Genomic DNA, 21,230 nt, shown 5'->3' on the forward strand with positions numbered 1-21,230 from the left:
AGCCTATGTGGATTATATAAAATAACAATACACTACGGCATTTTGATTCCTGAACTATAATAACAGACACAAGAACAAACTCATGGAACACTCTGAAAAGTCCCTTAATCTCAACTCTATAAAGCATAGTATCTTAGCTTGGGTTGGTATAATTAATCACATTATAATGAGTAATCATAAACAACAGAAATTTGTTACTTACCATTCTGGAGGCTGGAATTTTCAGTATCAGGGCTCAAGCAGAGTAGATGTGTGGAGACAGCCCATTCCTCATGAATGGCACCTTCTCTGGGTCCTCATACAGCAGAAGAGCAAAAGGGCTCCCTCAGGACTTTTTTTTATAAGAGCAGTATTATGGTTTAGATATGTGGTGTCCCCCAAAGCTCCAAGAGACAATGAAAGAAAGTTTAGAGGTGACATGATTGGGTTATGAGAGCATCAACCCAATCAGTGCATTAATCCCCTGATATGGATAAATTAGGTGATAACTATAGGCAGATATGGTGTGGCTAGAGGAGATGGGTCCTTAGGGGCATGCCTTTGGAGTTTATGTTTTGTCCTGGTTGAGCAGAGTTTCTCTCTCTCTCTCTCTCTCCCTCCCTCCCTCCCTCTCTCTCTCTCTCTCCCTCTCTCCCTCTCACTCTTCCTCCATCCCTGTGTCCTGGTACCATTCTCCTAACTATTTTCCTCTTCTATGCTCTTGTACAAAGATGTCCTGCTTCACCTGAGCCTTGAGTAATGGAACCGGCCACATATGAACTGAGACCTCTGAAAACATGAGCCCTGTAATAAACTTTTCCTCCTCTAATTGTTCTTTTCAGGTCCTTTGGTCACAGCAGTAGAAAAGCTGACTAAAACAAACAGTGATCCCATTTGTGACTTCATCTGCCCTAATGAGCTAACTACCTGCCAAATGTTCCACCTCTTAATGTCATCACAATGAGAATTAGGTTTCACTATGAATTGTAAAGGGACAGAAGAATTCACATCATATCACACAGCATCTGCAAGCATCCCACATATATTCTTGGCATGTCACTTGCTGTACAAGAGTGATGATTTTGCTGGTATTCTGGGAAAGAAAGAAAGAGAGAGAGAGAGAGAGAGAAAGGAAGAAAGAAAGGAGGGAAGGAGGAAAGGAGGGAAGGAATGAAGGAAGGAAGAAAAGGAATATGAAATCATCTATTTGGAGCTATCAGGTGATTATGAGTCATTTACAAATAGGAGACAATGTGTTTTATATGAGACCTTGGCTAAAAGAATTTGAAAGGATATTGGGATTTTTTTAATGAAAAAAATTAGAGTTCACATTCGTCTTATTTTGTGATTTTGTGGCAGTTTCACTTCAAAAGCATGCATTTTGAGCTCTAGTGTTTTCATGGAATTTAACTATTTTATTTCTCTATCTGGAGGTTCTCTGATATTTTCTCTTCCCTTCTTATTCTTAGAATCAAGTGTCCTCCTCGGACTTTATTAAAGATATTGTTTTCCTTTTACTTAAAACTCTGAGATTCATTATGACTTAAAACGACACTTGCCTTCCAGGATTTTTTTTTCTTTTGTACTTCATGTGTTCACTTTCTTTCACCCAACTCTGTCTCCCTAGGCTACTTCTTAGTATATCAGTCCACCTGCCAATGTCCCATTTCTCTCAAAGGGACAAGAAAGAGGCTACATTCCATAATTATCAGCAAAGCATTTTGCTGCAAGAAACACAATCTTCTACTGCAACAGGTCTAAAAAATAGACACTGTATCACTGAATTAGAAATCTTTACATAGACAGTTCCAGAAATGGTACAATCACTTAACAATATCAGGAATAACCCAGATGTATCACATCTATCAACAGAAGACTGGCAATATCTTCTGGATATTAAAAAGGCTGGTAATATCTCTCCTCATGGTCTGAATATTCCAGTTGAATCTCCAGTTATTATCAATCAGCACCCCACAGGAAGAAGACATGAATTCAACGGGCTTCTCTTTTTAACAGGAAGGGCAAATCTCAAAAATCTCCTAATTTTCGTCTCCCTTATACTGTGTGTTCACCTCTTCCAGAAAAATCACTATCAAATGCCCTGGAACTGACACCTGAGCATTCAAATAAAATCTGCATTACTTTAGCATGAAGTAAAGCATATCTTTTGGGTGGGTAGCATGACTTCTTCCATCAAGGTAAAGAGAAGCTTTTCAAAAAGTTACAGCTCTATAATCAGAAGTTTTGGAACTTACTTTAAATTTTGGAAAACAGTTTAAATCCCTGTGATTAATGACATAATTTATAGAATTCAATCTATCCCTGAGGGTGAATTCCTTTAGTATACATAAATGAATGTCTTGGCTCCTATTTTGTTTCATCATATACAAACCATAATATAAAGCAGGATGAGAGCAGCAGCACCAGACCCAATATAACTATGTGCCAGAGACGAATCATACCAGAGCAATTTCATAGGTTCTAAGATCATGGCAGGAATGGATAAGAACTGCCCATTGTGACAGATGAGCCAAAGGCATATATAAACCCTGCTTTATACGGGACACTGTTCCCTGAAAACCTATGTGATAAATGATTAATATTGAAAAAGAAGAAAGGGGGTTCAACTGAAAACTATTCTGTCTGTATCATTTAAACAAAAACAAAAAATAAACAAACAAAACCCTTCTGCTTTGTGGAGATATCTGCTAAAAGAGAATGCTTTAAGACAGACATCTAAGCTAAAATATATCCAGTAGAAGTATTAAGATAAAACCCATGTCCTTAACATAGTTGGTAATTAATTACCTGTGCTGGGTACGGTAGAAACAAGTCCCACATAGTACCTACTTCTTTGCGATCTTTGACTATTTCATCATATCATCTGCTCTTGAAAATAATCTTGAACTCAAGTCATCAAACTTATTTATCTTTAATATGTGCATTTGAAAAATATCAATGCATAATGACCCAGCAATGTTAGTTGCAATTGATTTTCAGGGAGTAAAACTGAAGCAGTACTAATAAAACACAAGGAAATCTTTTATTGACATTTTATTCTCCTGACTGGGTAAAATAGCTAATAAAAATATTGATTATTTCTTTTTTTAACCTTGTGCTAACCCATGCATTTCTTTAATGATTATAAAAAACCCCGTCTAAAAATAAGTAAACTGAGGCTTATTTTACCCAGGGCTATGCAGCTAATGAGAGGTGGAACTGGTCTTCAAGTCCTGGCCTATTTACTTCTAATACAGTACTTTAGAGAAAATAGTGTATCCCACAATACACATACTTTCAGACAATAGCAGAAAAAAATTACCTTTTCTCTGGGTTTCAGGCATATGAAGGGGGAAAGAGAGAGGGCGTACAAAGAAAGAATTACAACTTGTGTCTCAAATGAAGAGTAAAGCAAGCCCTGGGCATAAGGCTGCCCAAACATTGCTTCAAGTATAGGGGTGTTAGGACTCTCCAGAGAAATAAACAGAATCAATGGGATGTCTACATCTAAATATCTATCTAGAGAGACACAGAGGAGAAGAGAAATTTTAAGGAATTGGATTCAAGTGTTGGGCCTGACAAATACAAACACTGTAAAGCAGACAGGCAGGCTAAAGAGCCATGACAAGTCGATTTTACTACTCCAGTCTGAAGAGAGCCTGGAGGTAGAATTTCTTTATCCTCTGGGAGCTCAGTCTCTATCCCTGAAGGCCTTAGACTTATTAGATGAGTCACAGTACACAATGGAGAGTGTTATGGTTTCAATGTGAGGTGACCCCCAAAAGCTCACATATGAGACAATGCAAGAAGGTTCAGAGGAGAAATAATTGGGTTATAAGAGTCTTAACCAAATCAGTGAATTAATACCCTGATAGGTATTAACTAAGTGGTAACTGAAGTAGTATGGTGTGGCTGGAGGAGGGGGGAATTGAGGCCTTTGCTTTGGTTTATATATTTTGTATCTGAAAAGAAGAGTCTCTCTCTCTGCTGCTTGATCATCATGTGAGCTAGTTCCCCCTGCCTCAACTTGAGCCCTGAAGTATGGAGCCAGCTACTTTTGGACTGAGACCTCTGGAACCATGAGCCCCTAAATAAACCTTTTTTTTCTCTACAGTTGTTCTGGTCTGGTCAGTTTTCAAGTCAGAGCAGTGAAGAGGCTGACTAAAACAAAGGGTAATGTATTTCTCTTAAGATGCAGTGATTTCATCATGGATGATACCTGGAAAATATCCTCAGAGCAACATCTAGATTGGTGTTTGACCTATTTTGGATACTATGAGTACTGTGACCTAGTTGAATAGACATATAAAGGTAATCTTCATATCAAGGAAATGACAGTTGGGAAGAGCTGCACAGAATAGTTGAAGAATGCAAACTCAGAGAAATAAAATTGTCATATTCCTTGACTTTAAGTCTTAATATTGTAGAACTTCACAATGGCAATCCTCATCATTATAGTAATGTAACATCAAATGAGCAGTTTGCTGAGAGCCATTGCCAAGTAGGAATGACACATGACAATTTCTTTGTCAGCCTACCCATTGTTGCTTAGAGGAAGGACTCTCCATATTGGACCCAGGTCATTTGCAGTGACATTGCATGTAAGATGACCTTGCTCAAGGACCAGGGAGGATCAGGGTTTAGGGCTCTCCTTGGGTTTAGGGCGGTTCCAGGTTTAAGGTGTACCCTGCTGCCTCAGGCGTGCCCCCTCCTGGAGTTCCCATTGAGTTCTCACGGGATTCAGAGAGTATTTGGGCCCAGAACGTGGATTTCCCCAGAACGTGATTGTAGAGTGTCGGTGTGAGCTCGGGAATAAAGAATTGCTGTTTGAATCTACAAGGCTGTGAGTGGCTCGTGATTTTGTGCACAGCCAGACTACAGCAGCAGTTGATATGCGCGCGCACACACACACACACACACACACACACACACACACATTTCAAGGAGTATTTAGTGGGTCACTTGCAATTCTACTGAACATCTCATACATGCAAGCAATATTCCAAGCATTGGGACCAAAAAAGAGAAAAAGACTTAAAGTCTAACCTAAGGGTCTTATAAGCTAATGAAGAAAGCAGTGAATGCTTATGTCAAACTAGTTAAACCTTCTTTTTATTATTAGCTTCAATCTTCGTTCTTACATTTATTAAAGCTGGATTAAATCATCCTTGCCTGAGAAGTTGGTGAATATGAGGGCTGTACTTTTTTCATGGATAATTCCTAGCACAAAAAAGGAAGATTATGAAATTTTCCTATCAGTAATTGGCAACATGTTGGAAGTATAGCACATGCATATTAACAATAAAGGAAATAGGAACTTCAAGGATCTAATCAATGGAAATTGTTGTACTAAGTATGCATTTACATCACTTTTTAAATATCCAGAGACCACACAGGTAGCCCTTGCCCAGTAAATTAAACCAAAGTCAATTCCTAGGATCAATCAGAAAGCTGATACTTTTGATTCAGACTTGAGTTCAATGATCCACTGTCTCTACAATTGTGACCTTAAGAAAAATTCTTACAGTTTGGAGCTCTAATCTATTTTTACTGGTAATTACATCAGTTGGTTTTTAGGGTTGTTGTAAAGATACAATGGTAATCATGCATTAGACTTGGAACTTAGAAAAACACAAAAGAATAGCTCATCACTTTATGGTTTTATGACACTGTTATATTTTGCCTTCTTCACATCTTTCACTTGAGTTTATAAATTGCAAATGCAATGGGAATCAATATTGTGTATTTCCCACCACCTGCATCCTTGCTGTTCACACACACACACACACACACACACACACACACACCCCTTCTGGTAAATGATGATATACAATTCTATATTATAAAATTTTAATGTTAGAAAAAACTATAATGATGACTTACACTTGCTTAAAGTTGTTTTTTCATTATACAAAAGGCAAAGTACTGTGTGTTTGGAATACAAAGCTTAGTTTAAGAATAACTAATAAATTTATAAAAATGCTATGAAAAACACCAGACTGAAAAAGAGGGGAAACACATATATGAGTTGTGTACCTGACTTTATATGACCACTCCACTTCTATACCTAACAGACTTAAGAAGGCATTTGTGTCAATATGAGGTGGTATTGGAGAACATTGTGTTCTCAGACTCTATGGAGTGATAGATACTCAGCTCCTTTTGGGAAGTGAGAATCAACTTTGATAAATATTTCTTAGAACATCATGTACGAATGAGGAGACAGTGAAAGACTGAGTGTGCAACGACGGCCTTTTCCAGCACATTTCATACAAGTTTACAGATGAATGAGCTCTATTAGTCCACACTTCTCTTTTCAGAGATACGTAACTAAAGCTTAGAGAATTCTAGCAATTTCTCTGCCATCAAACTGTTTTCAGAGCTAAGGGCTTAAAGACACATCTCTCATTTCTCGTGTGTTTTCATGAATTATTAAAAACAGAATTCTAGCTCCACATTTAGAAAAATGTGAAAATATGTTGTTTGGGGGAAAAGATATTGTTAGAGGTCTATTAAAATAAAACATGCGTTTTCATGTAAATGGTATATTTTTCTGTTTTTGTATATTTTGCTGTTCATTACATGGGCAAAAACTCCAATATTAAGAATTAAGCTTCTATTTAATATTATAAACAGAAACATTAGTAATAATTATAAAGGCTTAAATTAAATGTACATTTTGAATCCCAGGATTGAAACCTTCCTGAGAAAAGTGTATATCATTAGAATGTCTTTTATTTAATGTAATTTGTATGTGTAGATACTTTTTGATAAAAGAGAATATGTATGTGTTGATACTTTGCCAATAAATTTTTTTCATCTTATGGATATAAATTTCTGCATTTAGCTATAAAATATTATAAATGTACAAAATAATGCATTTAGCATATTTAGAGAATCAAGTACCTATGTCACCATAAACATGTAAAGTAAGTTACACACAATTATGTGAGCCACTGTTGAACACTCTCTTACTTAAAAAGTTTGAATATTCCAATAAGTTACTTGATCCTCTCATCGTCCTAAATCTCCTGTTCAAGAAATAGACAGTATGCTGAATTTCTTTTAAATATTTTCTTATTCCTTTGCCTACTTAAAATAGATTTATCATACATATACATTTATGAAAGTAATATCATCTATAGTTTTGTGTGTTTTAAAGTGTTCATGGAAATGGATCCCTATTACATATAGTTATCTGTATCTTGCTATTTGTTTATCCAACTTAATCCAGGATTACATTTTTAACATAATAAAACATATTTATGTCTGCATAAATATGTTACATGACAGTACATTTTTAATTTTTTTTTCAGTTCTGGGAATTGATCCCAGTGGTGTTCTCCCACTGAGTTATAACCCCAACCCCTTTTATTTTTATTTTGAAACAGGGTATAAGTTGTCAAGGCTGACCTAGAATTTCAGGAATGCACCACCACAAGTGGTTTCAATACTAAAATGTTATTTGCTAATAGCAATACCACCAGTATATATGCTAGCAAAAAAAATAATAATAATATTTCCTATGTAATTCAAATATATTAAAAATTTGTTTTAGTTGCCACTTTCTCTGACCATAATAGTTGACTAACATAGGCAAGAAAAATTGATTTTGATTCCAAAGATGGCATTTATTTCCATGGCTCAACTATAAAATAATTCCATATTGAACCCCCTAAATATTTGAAAGAGTTACCTATCATTAAAGACATATCAGTAAGACTAGCAATAATAGGGAATTTGAAATTTTAAAAAAGAGCATGAACATCTGTGGGTGACAGGTGGACTAGAACCAGGCAGAGGATTTTAAAGATACTTTTCAAATTTGGAAATGTTATATTTCATTCCAGGTGATTTGGGTTTATAATGTTTATCTCTTTTAAATTTTAGAATAAGTTCCTTTTAAAGCAGACATACTGCTGTTTCATGGAAAGCAAAAAGAAGAATTTAGACAATTTTAAAATAAATTAATCCCCCAAAATTAGACATCAAAATTTCCGTGCATTAATACTCACTGAAAATCCTCTCTTCTTGTTTGCATGATACCAACTAAATTCATTTTCATTCTCACTTGAGTTGCTCATCAGTAACACATTAATATTTTGATTGTCTTAGGTGTCAGGCACTGTCATGGGAGCAGAGAAGAAGCAATATGAACTCAGTCATTGACTTCCTGTGTGAAAAGGAAGCAGACATGGCCTTATGTGAGCTTTACTAGTATTAGAAAATTTATTTCTTTGTTTAGGTAAAAATTAATACAAGATACTCTAGAATTATATCTGGAACATTGAAACAGAAACATGCGGCCCTGAGGAGGCGGCGGCCGGGAGAGGGAGCGGGAGAGGGACTGGGCGCGGGTGGTGGGAGGCGGGGGACAGGGGGAGGCGCCGCCGCCGCCCGCCCCTTTCCGCTGGGGAGCAGCTGCAGCAGCAGGAGCAGAGCAGGAGCCGCGCAGCCGCCGCCGCCGCCGCCGGGGGATATGGCCGGCGCTTGCCCCGAGCCGCGCTGCCTCCTGAGTACTCGCCGCCGTCGCCGTCGCCGCCAAGTCGTGCGGGGCCAGGCCGCGCCCTCCCTGGGCGCCCGCCGGCTCGCATGCCAGAGGGGCTCCGGGGCGTAGCTGCGCGCCCGGCGCCGCCTCCGGGCTCCTCTGGCCCAGCCATGGGCTGCTGCAGCTCCGCCTCCTCCGCCGCGCAGAGCTCCAAAAGAGAATGGAAGCCACTGGAGGACCGTAGCTGCACAGACATACCATGGCTGCTGCTCCTTATCCTCTTCTGCATTGGGATGGGATTTATATGTGGCTTTTCAGTAGCAACAGGTGCAGCAGCGAGACTAGTGTCAGGATACGACAGCTATGGAAATATCTGTGGGCAGAAAAATGCAAAGTTGGAAGGAATACCATACAGTGGGCATGGACCACACCCAACGGAAGTATGTGTTCTTTTTGGATCCATGCAATCTGGACTTGATAAACCGGAAGATTAAGTCTGTAGCACTGTGTGTAGCAGCATGTCCAAGACAAGAATTGAAAACCTTGAGTGATGTCCAGAAGTTTGCAGAGACGAATGGCTCAGCACTATGTAGCTATAACCTAAAGCCTTCTGAATATACTACATCTTCAAAATCATCTGTTCTTTGCCCCAAACTTCCAGTTCCAGCGAGTGCACCTATTCCATTCTTCCATCGCTGTGCTCCTGTGAACATTTCCTGCTATGCCAAGTTTGCAGAGGCCCTGATCACCTTTGTCAGTGACAATAGTGTCTTACACAGGCTGATTAGTGGAGTAATGACCAGCAAAGAAATTATATTGGGACTTTGCTTGTTATCACTAGTTCTATCCATGATTTTGATGGTGATAATTAGATATATATCAAGAGTACTTGTGTGGATCTTAACAATTCTGGTCATACTGGGGTCACTTGGTGGCACAGGTGTACTATGGTGGCTGTATGCAAAACAAAGAAGGTCTCCCAAAGAAACGGTTATTCCTGAACAGCTTCAGATAGCTGAAGACAATCTTCGGGCGCTCCTCATCTACGCCATTTCAGCTACAGTGTTCACGGTTATCTTGTTCCTGATAATGCTGGTTATGCGGAAACGTGTTGCTCTCACCATCGCCTTGTTCCACGTGGCTGGCAAAGTCTTCATTCACCTGCCCCTACTGGTCTTCCAGCCCTTTTGGACTTTATTTGCTCTTGTCTTGTTTTGGGCATACTGGATCATGACACTTCTTTTTCTTGGCACCACTGGCAGTGCTGTTCAGAACGAACAAGGCTTTGTGGAGTTCAGAATTTCTGGGCCTCTGCAGTACATGTGGTGGTACCATGTGGTGGGCCTGATTTGGATCAGTGAATTTATTCTAGCATGTCAGCAAATGACTGTGGCAGGAGCTGTGGTGACATACTATTTTACAAGGGATAAAAGGAACTTGCCATTTACACCTATTCTGGCATCAGTGAATCGCCTTATTCGTTATCACCTGGGTACTGTGGCAAAAGGATCTTTCATTATTACACTAGTCAAAATTCCACGAATGATCCTTATGTACATTCACAGTCAGCTGAAAGGAAAGGGAAATGCTTGTGCACGATGTATACTGAAGTCTTGCATTTGTTGCCTTTGGTGTCTTGAAAAGTGCCCAAATTATTTAAATCAGAATGCTTATACAGCCACAGCTATCAACAGCACCAACTTCTGCACCTCAGCAAAGGACGCCTTTGTCATTCTGGTGGAGAACGCTTTGCGAGTGGCTGCCATCAACACAGTGGGAGACTTCATGCTATTCCTAGGCAAGGTGCTGATAGTCTGCAGCACAGGTTTGGCTGGGATTATGCTGCTCAACTACCAGCAGGATTACACAGTATGGGTGCTGCCTCTGATCATCGTCTGCCTCTTTGCTTTCCTAGTCGCTCATTGCTTCCTGTCCATTTACGAAATGGTAGTGGATGTATTATTCTTGTGTTTTGCCATTGATACAAAATACAATGATGGGACTCCTGGCAGAGAATTCTATATGGATAAAGTGCTGATGGAGTTTGTGGAAAACAGTAGGAAGGCAATGAAGGAAGCTGATAAGGGAGGCGTCGCTGATGCCAGAGAGCTAAAGCCGATGGCTTCGGGAGCAAGTTCTGCTTGAACCTTGCCGACGGTTATGGAACCCATTGACATTCCAAAACAATATATACACATAACTATGTATTTGTGTGTGTGGGTGTGTGTATATATGTATATGTATGTGTGTATATATATGTATATGTATATACACACACACACATAATCAGCCAAAATCAGAGAAAAGGAACAGGGATTTAATACCTTTTTTATGCTTATTTTTGTCAAACATGTACTCCTTTCATACGGGTGGCTTTTACAAGGCAACTTCCGTCATTTAATGTTTTCAATTGTAATTGTCTTAATGGAAATGTTAGATTCATATCTGATTAACATTTTTAATAACTTAGAGGAGATTTTAACTTTAGTCACTTAAATTAGATAAAATTATTGTACCAAATTCTTGTCTAAAGTTTATTCAGGGGTAATTTCCCTGATGTGTGTATAAAATAAAGATCTTATTTTACTGAGGCATGAGTCCTAGTGCCTAGGACTCATGTGCTTTCAGATAAATAAGCAATTTCTGCAATCAGTTTTCCCCAATCAAAGAAGCCATGTCATTTTACTTTTAGAAACATAACAGGTGGACCCATTATGGGAATTTTCATAATAGCTCATACATTTGTCAGCCAACATTAAAAAGTAACCAACTCCTCAGGTATTTGTAGTTTACCCTAATGCTTCTATAAAAGAAAGTAGGAAAAAAGAAAAGGGTAGATAATCTTTCTTATGCAAACTCTTTTCTTACATTTTGTCTTTTTTTTTTCTTTCCACATTTTAGTAACATCTTCCACACATTTGTGTGCCTGATTTGAAAGGAAGCTGGGGCACCCAGCAAGTTTAGCCTTTAATTTTCTATGTATTGATTTGTAGATTAACGAATGCTGGGAGGAATAAAAAAGGGATAGAAACCCGGAACATAAAGCATTGAAAATTCCAGTGCTTGGGCTTCTGCTTCAGAGGAAACAGTGGCTTAGGGTTAAACGGCCACTTTATTCAAATGCTTGCAATAAAATCTGAAAAAACACTGCAGGTGCTCCTCTTCTTGGCAATCCATTGCGTATCCAGAGTTCTACAATGTTTAACTAAAGAATTGGTTAATATTTTGATCCTCAAGTGTGAATGTTCTTTATGTTTGGGAGTGGGCTTGGGGTTTTTGGGTTTTTTTTTTTTAATTCCTGAAGCTTACCAGATATGAATGGCTAATATTCCATTGTTTTGCTTATTGTAATGGTGAATGCTTTAAGAAAAAAAAAGTGTAATTTGCTAAGAATAATTCATGATCTGTTTATGCGATAACTCCTTTTTGTTACAATTTTTTTAAAAAAGGCTATTTTTGTTAATGTAAAGTAAATATTTCAGAGCAAATTTTTTAAACTTATTGCACTAAATACAGGCTCTGTACAAAAAAACAAAAAACAAACAAACAAACAAAAAAAAGCCTCAGCGTTTTATCATTCCATGGAAGGAGAATCTTTTGAAAGAAAGCATTGCCTCCTATCACAATTAGACAGCGAAGTAGACTGGTATTATGGAAATGCATACAATTAATGTCACTAGGGCTTAATAAACAGCTGTTTGCTAATGTGCTTCCTTTCAAAGGGTTGGACCTTTAAATTGCTGCAAAAAGTAAATTGTATTTTTTTTTTTTAAGTATCCGTGTTCTTTATCTAGCTAGGCTAAAATTTGCTAAATGCCTTGGTTTCTTTTCAAAGCTCATGTAATATTTCTGATTTTTCAGAATATTTGCAATAAGAATCTGGATTTTAAAAAAACAACTTATACACACAATTAAGAGTTCATGACTTAGCAAGATCTGGGTAGCCAACATTATGAGCATAGCTATTTTGAAAAAGTAATTCTCCAGAAGTTAACATTTAACATCTAGTGTCGCCAAACAGTGTCACTGTACTCTTTTATATCATTTGAAATGGAATAAATATAATTATGTAACTAACAACTGTCCAAATAGGTGAGAGAGCAAATCATGTAAGAAAATTCAGAAAACCGTCTGTTCCATAGCCACACAGATTTTGGACATTCAGAAATATTGGGAAATAAATTTAGAGTTGGCAAAAGTCTGGAAGATGGGTATCAAAACAGAAGACATTTCGGGAGCTAGCTATTTTCAGAGGTCTTCCTCCAAAGTGACCTGACAGAAGTCTTGAACTTGGAAAGTAGGTTCTACTCACTTGGACATCCCTGCATCATGGACTTTTGCTGCCCCTGTTTCATGTGCTCACAATCTCAGCTATTTGGAAGCCACCAGGAATGCTTTCTAATTATCATTTGCAACTAGAACTGTAATCAGAAAGAAATTTTGTATTTTTGTATAACTTGATTGTGTGCCATTTTATATAACAGGTCCTGTTTTACAAATAAATTTTGTTATTACTAAAAAAAAAAAAAAAAAGAAACAGAAACATGGTAGGCAAACCACTAAGGCATTACTTTGAAGTATAGTCTCAAAAATAATTGTTGTTTATCAATTTGTGTGAGGTCTTTTCTACAGTGCATGTTTATTTCTGACAAATCTTATATATTCTTTTCCTAGTCTTGGTAATTCCTCCCAAACTCCAAAACTGCACACCAGCAACATATTTTGAAAGAAAAATACTACAATTTACTAGTCTGATCTGCCTTAGCGGTTTCTATGGCATTAAGCTTCTTCGTGTATTTTGTGTAATCATAAGCTCATTATTATTAAGTGCACAGTTCAGGGCAATAGCATGCAATACAGAACCATTGCACTGTGTTTCACTTCACATTTTCCATTTGGACTTCCAATAATTATCCTACTCTTTCCATTTTACTGGGAATTCAAGTATTCTATAGCATGTGCTACATTTACTACCCTATTTTTCCATCTGCACCTAAAAAATGTAATACAGACAACAGTTGGAATGAAGTACAAGTGAAAAGGAGATGCTCTACATTGAATTTTCTCTATTAAGAGACCACTAAAAGGCTGGGGCATTAATAATCTAGGCAATTATGAAAGTGATTATATAGCATAAGTACAATTCCAGAGAGCCAAGCCAATCCAGAGTTCAACAGAACAAAGTCATATACTTATATAGTCAGTCAGTTTTGCCCAGGTGTGAGAACATGTTAAAGAAGATTCCTTAATTCAGGATACCAGCAAGTGATTGTGAGATTCTGGACATGCTGAAAAACTTCATAAAAAAATAGCACCACCAAACACTATTAAAAATGTTCTTAATGTCCGCCATTTTTAAGGCTCTAATATATGCCAGTCACCACAACATTACTAATAATGACTATTTCCTAACCTTCAGAAATAATTAACAAAGCAGATAATATTATTTAATTTTATAGAAGAAAAAAAACATAATCAGTGTGTTTAATTCCTGTAGCTGACTTTATATTCTTCAGTTTTCATCTCAAAGTAACCTTCCTTGATTTAAAGAGAACCATTTGTTGTGTACATATATCCATAGAACCTCACAGCTGCTATGCCATTATCCTTTCTATTCATGAAAATTATCATTTCCTGAAATTATTTTTTAGTTGTTCATTGTCTGATTTACCCACAGAATGCAATCTCTTTGAAGGCAGACAATATGTTAGTTTTGCTTGCTGTTGCATGCCTAGAGAATGGAGATGTGCTATTTTCTTACCTGAAACTCAGGAGATGTTTGGTGAATAGTAAAACAAATGAATATCTTGAATGATAATTCGGTAAGTGTTAGAGCCAGGATACATTCTAAACCCCAGATGTTCAGAAGACAAACACATTAATTTCTACTACATTTCACAGCTCCTTTGTCACAGTCATCAGTTAGGTTTATCATGACAATAAATTTTCTAGTATTTGAATTTTTGTCTGAGCAAGGGAAAAAAAGCCCTGCAGTTGTGAAAGAATAACTACCAGCTTTCATACCTGAGGTATACCTGCATCTTCCAGGTGAATTTGATTCACTGCAGAGAATACATGTCCCCTTGAGTACCACTAGATTTAACTATTATAGTTGGAATGTGAGTTGTCCCCCAAAAGCTCATGTGTGAGACAATGCAAGAAGTTTTAGTGGATAAATGGTTGGGCTATGAGAACCTTAATACAATCTGTGAACTAATGCCATGATGAAATTAACTAAATGGAGACTGAAGGACAGTGGGGTGTGGCTGGGGGAGGTAGGGCATTGGCTGCAAGCTTTTGGGGTGCATATTTTATATCTGGCCAGTGGAATCTCTCTCTGCTTTCTGATTATCATGTGAGTTGCTTCCCTCTGCCATACTCTTCTGCCATGATGTTCACCCTCACCTACAGCCCTGAGGAATGGAGCTGGCTGTCCATGGACTGAGAGCTCGGAAACTATAAGTCCCCAGATAAATGTTCCCACCTCTACAGTTCTTTGATCAGGTCTTTTTGTCACAACAGTGGAAAAGATGACTAAAACAGTAACCCAAATAATAGTGCTAGACTCAAGAAAGAAAATCCCCATTGGCATCCCAAATTTCTGTACTTAACACTTGAGGATTGGGTTCAAGTTTTTTGACTTGGAAGCATAACCTTAATAGAAAGTATAAAAGAGACTTTTTAAAAAATTTCTAATTCATTACAAGCTTAACATGTAATGATCAGGTATTTATTAAAACGGATAAAATAATTGTAGTTTGCCTTGAAAGAAATCTTGTTTCTAGACTTCAAAACATTTAAAATTGACTGCAGTTTGCACAAAACATCTTGTCAAACAGATTAATTCATCCATTAGTTCTTTCACTTCAAAAATGTTTATTTACAAACACTTTTTCTTAAGATAGGGAACTCTGTGCACTTAAAAGGAACACATGTCAGAAGAAATGATAATAAATTAAAATAATATATTTATTTTAATTCTCTTATCCCATCTGAAAATTTTTGAAAAATCACCAAAAAGTCAATGCTATTTTTGGGCTTGCTTCGTGGGGATTTCACAATTCCTTACAGAAGGTATCTCTTTGTATAATCATTAGTTCTTCCATGTTTGGAAGAATTGCTGAGAATTTTCTCATTCTTATTGGCTGGTTTGCATATTCTTCACTTAGTTTACAAAATGTAGCTTAAGTCTAATGGCCCATAATGTCTTAGAATTTTCTGTTTTTATCAATTCATTTAACACAAATAGGGTCTTTTTCAATAGAATGGACTTTGGAAAATAGAGAAAGATTGGCCTGATCACTGATCTTTTAGCTCTTTCTGGTTAATCTATCTTATCTGTTCTCTGACTATCTCCCTGAAGGTATTGAATTAAAACATCACTATTACAATGAGTGTGCCCTCAGTGCCATTTTTATTTCTAACCCAGCCCCAGATTCCCATATATAAAAATATCTTACATCAAAATACACCACAAATCCTATCTTTATTTCCTTCTGAGCCCTAAGTCAGTATTTCTTGACCTAAAGCAAGACATTCCAGACCCTCCCAGACTTCTCCCTAATAAAATTTTTGGTGTCATATTTGGTACTTTATAGTCACACTTTCAAAATAACCTTTCCTCGCAACACACAAACAATAATTGCCTCCCTTACAAAGACATTCTTTTTACGTCTCTATGTTTCCACTGGCATTTTTAGCCTAGGCTTTGTCTGAGGAACTTTTTTTGATGCTGTAAGCCAGACACAGATGCTACCCCATTCATGAGACTTTCTGTAAATCATATTTGTGGTAATAGGTACCTTCATCTGTTTTAAGTTACCATATTTATTTGAAGTTTTTCTTTTCTCTTTGCCTTAACTATGGTACACACAATGTATTTTTCTTCATTGTTACTCTTTGATACTTAGAAGTGAGCCTTTTATATATCAGACAATACATGTTATATAAATGCATTAGGTTTTAACACAATGATATCATGATTCTTCTCAGTAGATATTCTCTTCAGGGAATTAAACATGGGATTAGTTTTAATGTAACAGCTATTATCATAAAAGCAAGAATGTGAACTCTAATTTGCCACACAGAAAATCCTTTCCAAGATGTTTTATTAGTTGTCAAAATGGAAATCATTATTTTGGAATATGTATTTAGTACCAAAAATATCTATGTGTTAAACAGCAATGTTACGTTCTTATATATCCTGTTGCTTAATAAATATAATTTTTTGATGCATGCTTATATCAAAGACAAGTTATGTTCTCATATCTGTAACAAATATCTAAAGGAAAACCTCCCTTAGGAAGATGATGTGAATCAGATCATCAGATAGATCTATGCTATATGCCATAGAACTATATAGGCTTGAATTTACATTTAAAATTTGAGAACTAGGGCTGGGGATGTAGCTTAGTGGCAGAGTGATTGCCTAGTATGGGTGAGGCACTGAGTTCCATTCTCAGCACAATAAATAAATAAATTAATAATTCATTGACAGCTAAAAAAATTTTAAAATAAAAAAATAAAATGTGAGAAGTAATATAAAACTACAAATTATAAGAATAATCTAGATAAAGTATCAGATTCAGAACAATTTCAAACTTCAGTCAAATTATAGATTTACATACCTTTGCTTCTTTGCATCCAATTTAACAGAACAAGAAATTTGTTTTAAATATGCTGTCCACAGACTCAAAGCAAAGATCAGAGAGACTGAGCCTACAGGGAGTAGTTACTCTTGTTCACCCTCAAATCTACTGCAGATCTTTTACTTACTCAACTAAAAATTTTGTCCTGTGTACTCTCCTGTTTAAAGTTTTTTTTTATGACTTCTTGTCAGCAAAATCACATTAACGAAAAATTCTTTCAAAATCTGTTTCCTTTTACCTATATAAACTCAGGTACTGGCATCTATACCTCATGTGTTAAGCTTCACCCTGTTCCTCTTGCCACAGCTTGCTGTGGTTGCAGACCTCATTACTTTACCCAAAGCTATTATACTTGCCTGCTTCACTTGTCTTTCAGCCAATCAAATCTGAATGAGTGTCCTTTCTCACATGAGGATTATCCTTCTTTCTGAATGCATTTTTAAATTGCATCATACTAAATATTATTGTTTTTAATTATTAGTCTCATGATACCTCTTTTAAATGAACACTTACTACACGCTACTCACTACCCTAAGAACAAGAGATACAGTGATGAACAAAACTATGGTATTGTTCTCTGGACACTTATAGGTGAGTATGAGAGTCAAATAGTATGGAACTGAAAATATGACAGAGGAAGGCGTGATATGAGATTATGAAATGGGAGGCAAAGCCAAGACAGATAATGAGAAAATCTTCTTTAGAAATTAAGTAGACAAATAATTAATTTGAGTAAAAATTACAATTTCCTTGGTGTCATTGCACTTCCTTCGTGTTGGAAAGAAACTAATGATTTCTGAATATATTTTACTTAGAAATAGAAAATATTTTTTAAACCAAAGAGTTTATGGTCCAATAACAGTTGGACTTTCACACTCTGTCACTATCCTACCTCCAGGACACTGGTCAATAATTTTGGATAAAGTCATGATATATCAGCACACTGCCACCTGGAATCAGTTTGATGCTCTTTTCTGAAGGAGATAATTCTTAGTGATATTCCCTCATCCAGTTAATAATTCAAGAAAAATTAAATATTATTTTACCTATATAAGTGGCAATTACTGGTGTCATCTGCCTCTAAATAGCAAGATACTGAACATTATCCTTCGAAAGATCATTCATACCCTCTTTGAATAAAATGTATGATATGTCAAGATCATTGTATTGTCTTGAGTAACTAATAAAAAAAGATATTATGTCCATGAATTGGTGTGAATATTCTTTGTATACAACCAGAGATATGAAAAATCATGCTCTATATGTGTAATAAGAATTATAATGCATTCCACTGTCATATATAAATAAATTTTTTTTTTAAAAAAAGATCATGATTATCCTTTCTGTCCTTGGCTTGGAAAAAACTTTTGTTAATGTTTTTTTTTGTGACAGAAGACTCTTGTTTTGACAGCCGACTTAGGGGGGAGAAATGTGTCATGTAGGTTTTAACAGCTGAGTTGTAAACATCAGGGAGCTTGTACCAAATATTTTAACTTTGCCCCATGTTTGCCATTTTTCTAAAGCACTAGTTCAATGAGAGCTTGCAATATGTCTCTGCCCCCCGGCCCCCAGCAAAAAAAAAAAAAAAAAAAAGATTAAATTTATTTATTACACATTTGCATAAATAAACTGGAAGATGTGTCCACTATACATGAAAATGTTCAAAAAGTATATTAAATAACTCCCTGGAATTGGACAAACAAACCCCTTAAACAATTGCTATACAGTTGCTATTTTCTTTTGCTTAGATATGGTTGTTATAGCACTGTTGTTTGCATCAAAGTCAAAGGATAAAGAATATTTTGCACTATATTTAGATCTATTTCACTTGCTTTTGTCAAAAGAAAATGGTACAGTCCTCCACTTGATGGCAATCCATATTTTAAATATCTGAAATTTTTAAAAAGTCCAGAAAATTTTAAAGCATTTAGACTTTAGATTCTTCAAATGAACCATTTTACTCCTAGGTTTCCTTGTAACCCAATTTTTTTCTTAAGCATAACATATAACATATTTTCTACAACAGAAACTGCTGGGTTAAAACAACAACAACAACAACAAAAAAGAACAAAATTGACTGTAACATAAAAATTGCTTGTAAAGGTTCCTAACTTGTGTAGGAAAAAACAAGGAAGATAATTGCTAAGATGGCTGAGGCATAGTGTCTGAGCTCATTTGTATAACTAGGGGGCAGAAGTGTTGCAAGTCCAAAAGGAAGTCAGTGTTATAATCTCTGTAGATTTTAGAAGAAGTAAATAATTCAGTGGATACAGAAGTTGTGCTTTAATATTGTAGACTATGAACATGTAATCTATTTTTGGAACAATTTTTATAACAGGTAACCATCTCCAGGGGTTCAAAATTCTACCATATTCTATTGTTAAAGTCATAGATGAGCCCTTATTCTTAGGGAGGGAATGTAGGCCCACAGCATAATGACTCATCAAAAATTTCAAGACCTTGTTGTGAAGCCACCACATGACTCACTCATTAACTCACTAAAGTGATTGTAACTATGCAGTAGGTTAACTTTATTAAGTTACTTTTTATTCTTAGAATAATGTTGTGAAATTATTTTCTATTTCGGGCAAATGGTAAACAAAATCATAAGAAATTTAATAATGTTAACCATACAAATTCAAGATAATACCATTTGTTTCCTTTTGCTGCTGATAAATTGACACAAATGTACTGGTTGAAAGCAATAGAAATTTAATATAACTCTGGAGGTCAGAAGTCTAAATCAGACAGACTGGCCTAAAATCAAAGAACCAGCAAGGCTGCATTGTTTCTGGGAAAATCCAGGGGAACATCTGCTTCCTTGTATTTTTAAGCTTCTTTCCCATGCTTCTTGGCTCATGGCTCCTCCTTGATCTTCAAGCAATAAACACAGCCGTTTTGACCTTCTGACTGTTACTCCTGCTTCTGTCATCCCATGTGTTTATGACTTTGACCCTCTTGGCTTCCTCTTCCAAGGACACTTGTGATCACATTATGTTCACCTGGATCCACTCCCTAATTCCTCATGTCAGTGTCTTCAACCTAATTAAATCTGCAAAGTTAATTTTACCATGTAAGTTAAACAAACACTCACAGTTAAGGCATTAGAATGTGGACATCTTTGGGAGGGATGGCATTTATTCTGTTCAGCATAATGTCTTCACCAAACTAGTCATTGAAGTAATCAGATAAAAGTTATTCTATCATACAAACACTTGTTTTAAAAGTATGAAAGAAGCAAAGATTATGTTTTATTTAAACCTTAAAATTTTTTTGGATATGAACTTTTAATTTTATTTCTGCTAAGAAGTGTTTATAAACAAAAGCCTGAGGGAAAACACACACACACACACACACACACACACACACACACACAGACACAGAGACCTCTGAATTACCTCATCAGTTCAAGGTGAAACATGCTGACAAGTTGACTTATATATTTAAATTATAATTTTGTGATGAAAACCATGAAAGTAGATATTTCATTTTATCCAGAACAAATACTTCCTGACAATAATTTCAATGACTCCCTTTCACTAAGAATAATTGCATAAAAAAATTAATGGTAAGTTGCCCCTTCATAGGTTCATTCTGTATTTTAGTTTTATCAAAGGTAAGAATGAGAAAGTATTTGAGACCTTATACAGAATTTAAAAATCTATCTAGAATTATATGTAATCAGCTAAATTTCATGGGTCAAATAAATCCCCAAGAAATTTATAAAATATTACTAGGTAAAATCTGACACAGTTTACCTAGCCCCCAAATTTTTACCAAACAGAATTATTTAGGAGTTTATATTGAAACATTTTCAGAATTTAATACTAATAACTGTTTCTAAATGAAGACAGCAACAAGTTTAAAATTAGGCTTATCTCTCATATTAATATTTTAAATAGAAATACCTGAAACTGAGCTGCATTTAATTCTCAAAGTTTCAAAATCAGGAACTGCTGGGAGCCATCAGCCAATTAGGTATGACAATCTCCTTGCCAGCTTACTCCCATGCTGTCTAGTGGAAGGACTTCTGAAAGGTGACCTTGCTCAAGGACCAGGGTGGTTTAGCATAATAGGAGATTAGGGTGTTCCCCCTTTAGAATAGGGGAGTTTAG

The 21,230-nt window shown here is 36.2% G+C and overlaps 1 pseudogene; it reads left to right on the forward strand.

Moving 5' to 3' along the window:
- Nucleotides 1–8,637: 8,637 nt before the first annotated feature.
- LOC143409638 (choline transporter-like protein 1 pseudogene) lies at nt 8,638–10,612 on the forward strand (annotated as a pseudogene).
- The last annotated feature ends 10,618 nt before the right edge of the window (nt 10,613–21,230 follow it).

The sequence above is a fragment of the Callospermophilus lateralis genome, chromosome 11 (genome assembly GCF_048772815.1).
Source record: "Callospermophilus lateralis isolate mCalLat2 chromosome 11, mCalLat2.hap1, whole genome shotgun sequence".
In the NCBI taxonomy this organism is placed as follows: Eukaryota; Metazoa; Chordata; class Mammalia; order Rodentia; family Sciuridae; genus Callospermophilus; species Callospermophilus lateralis.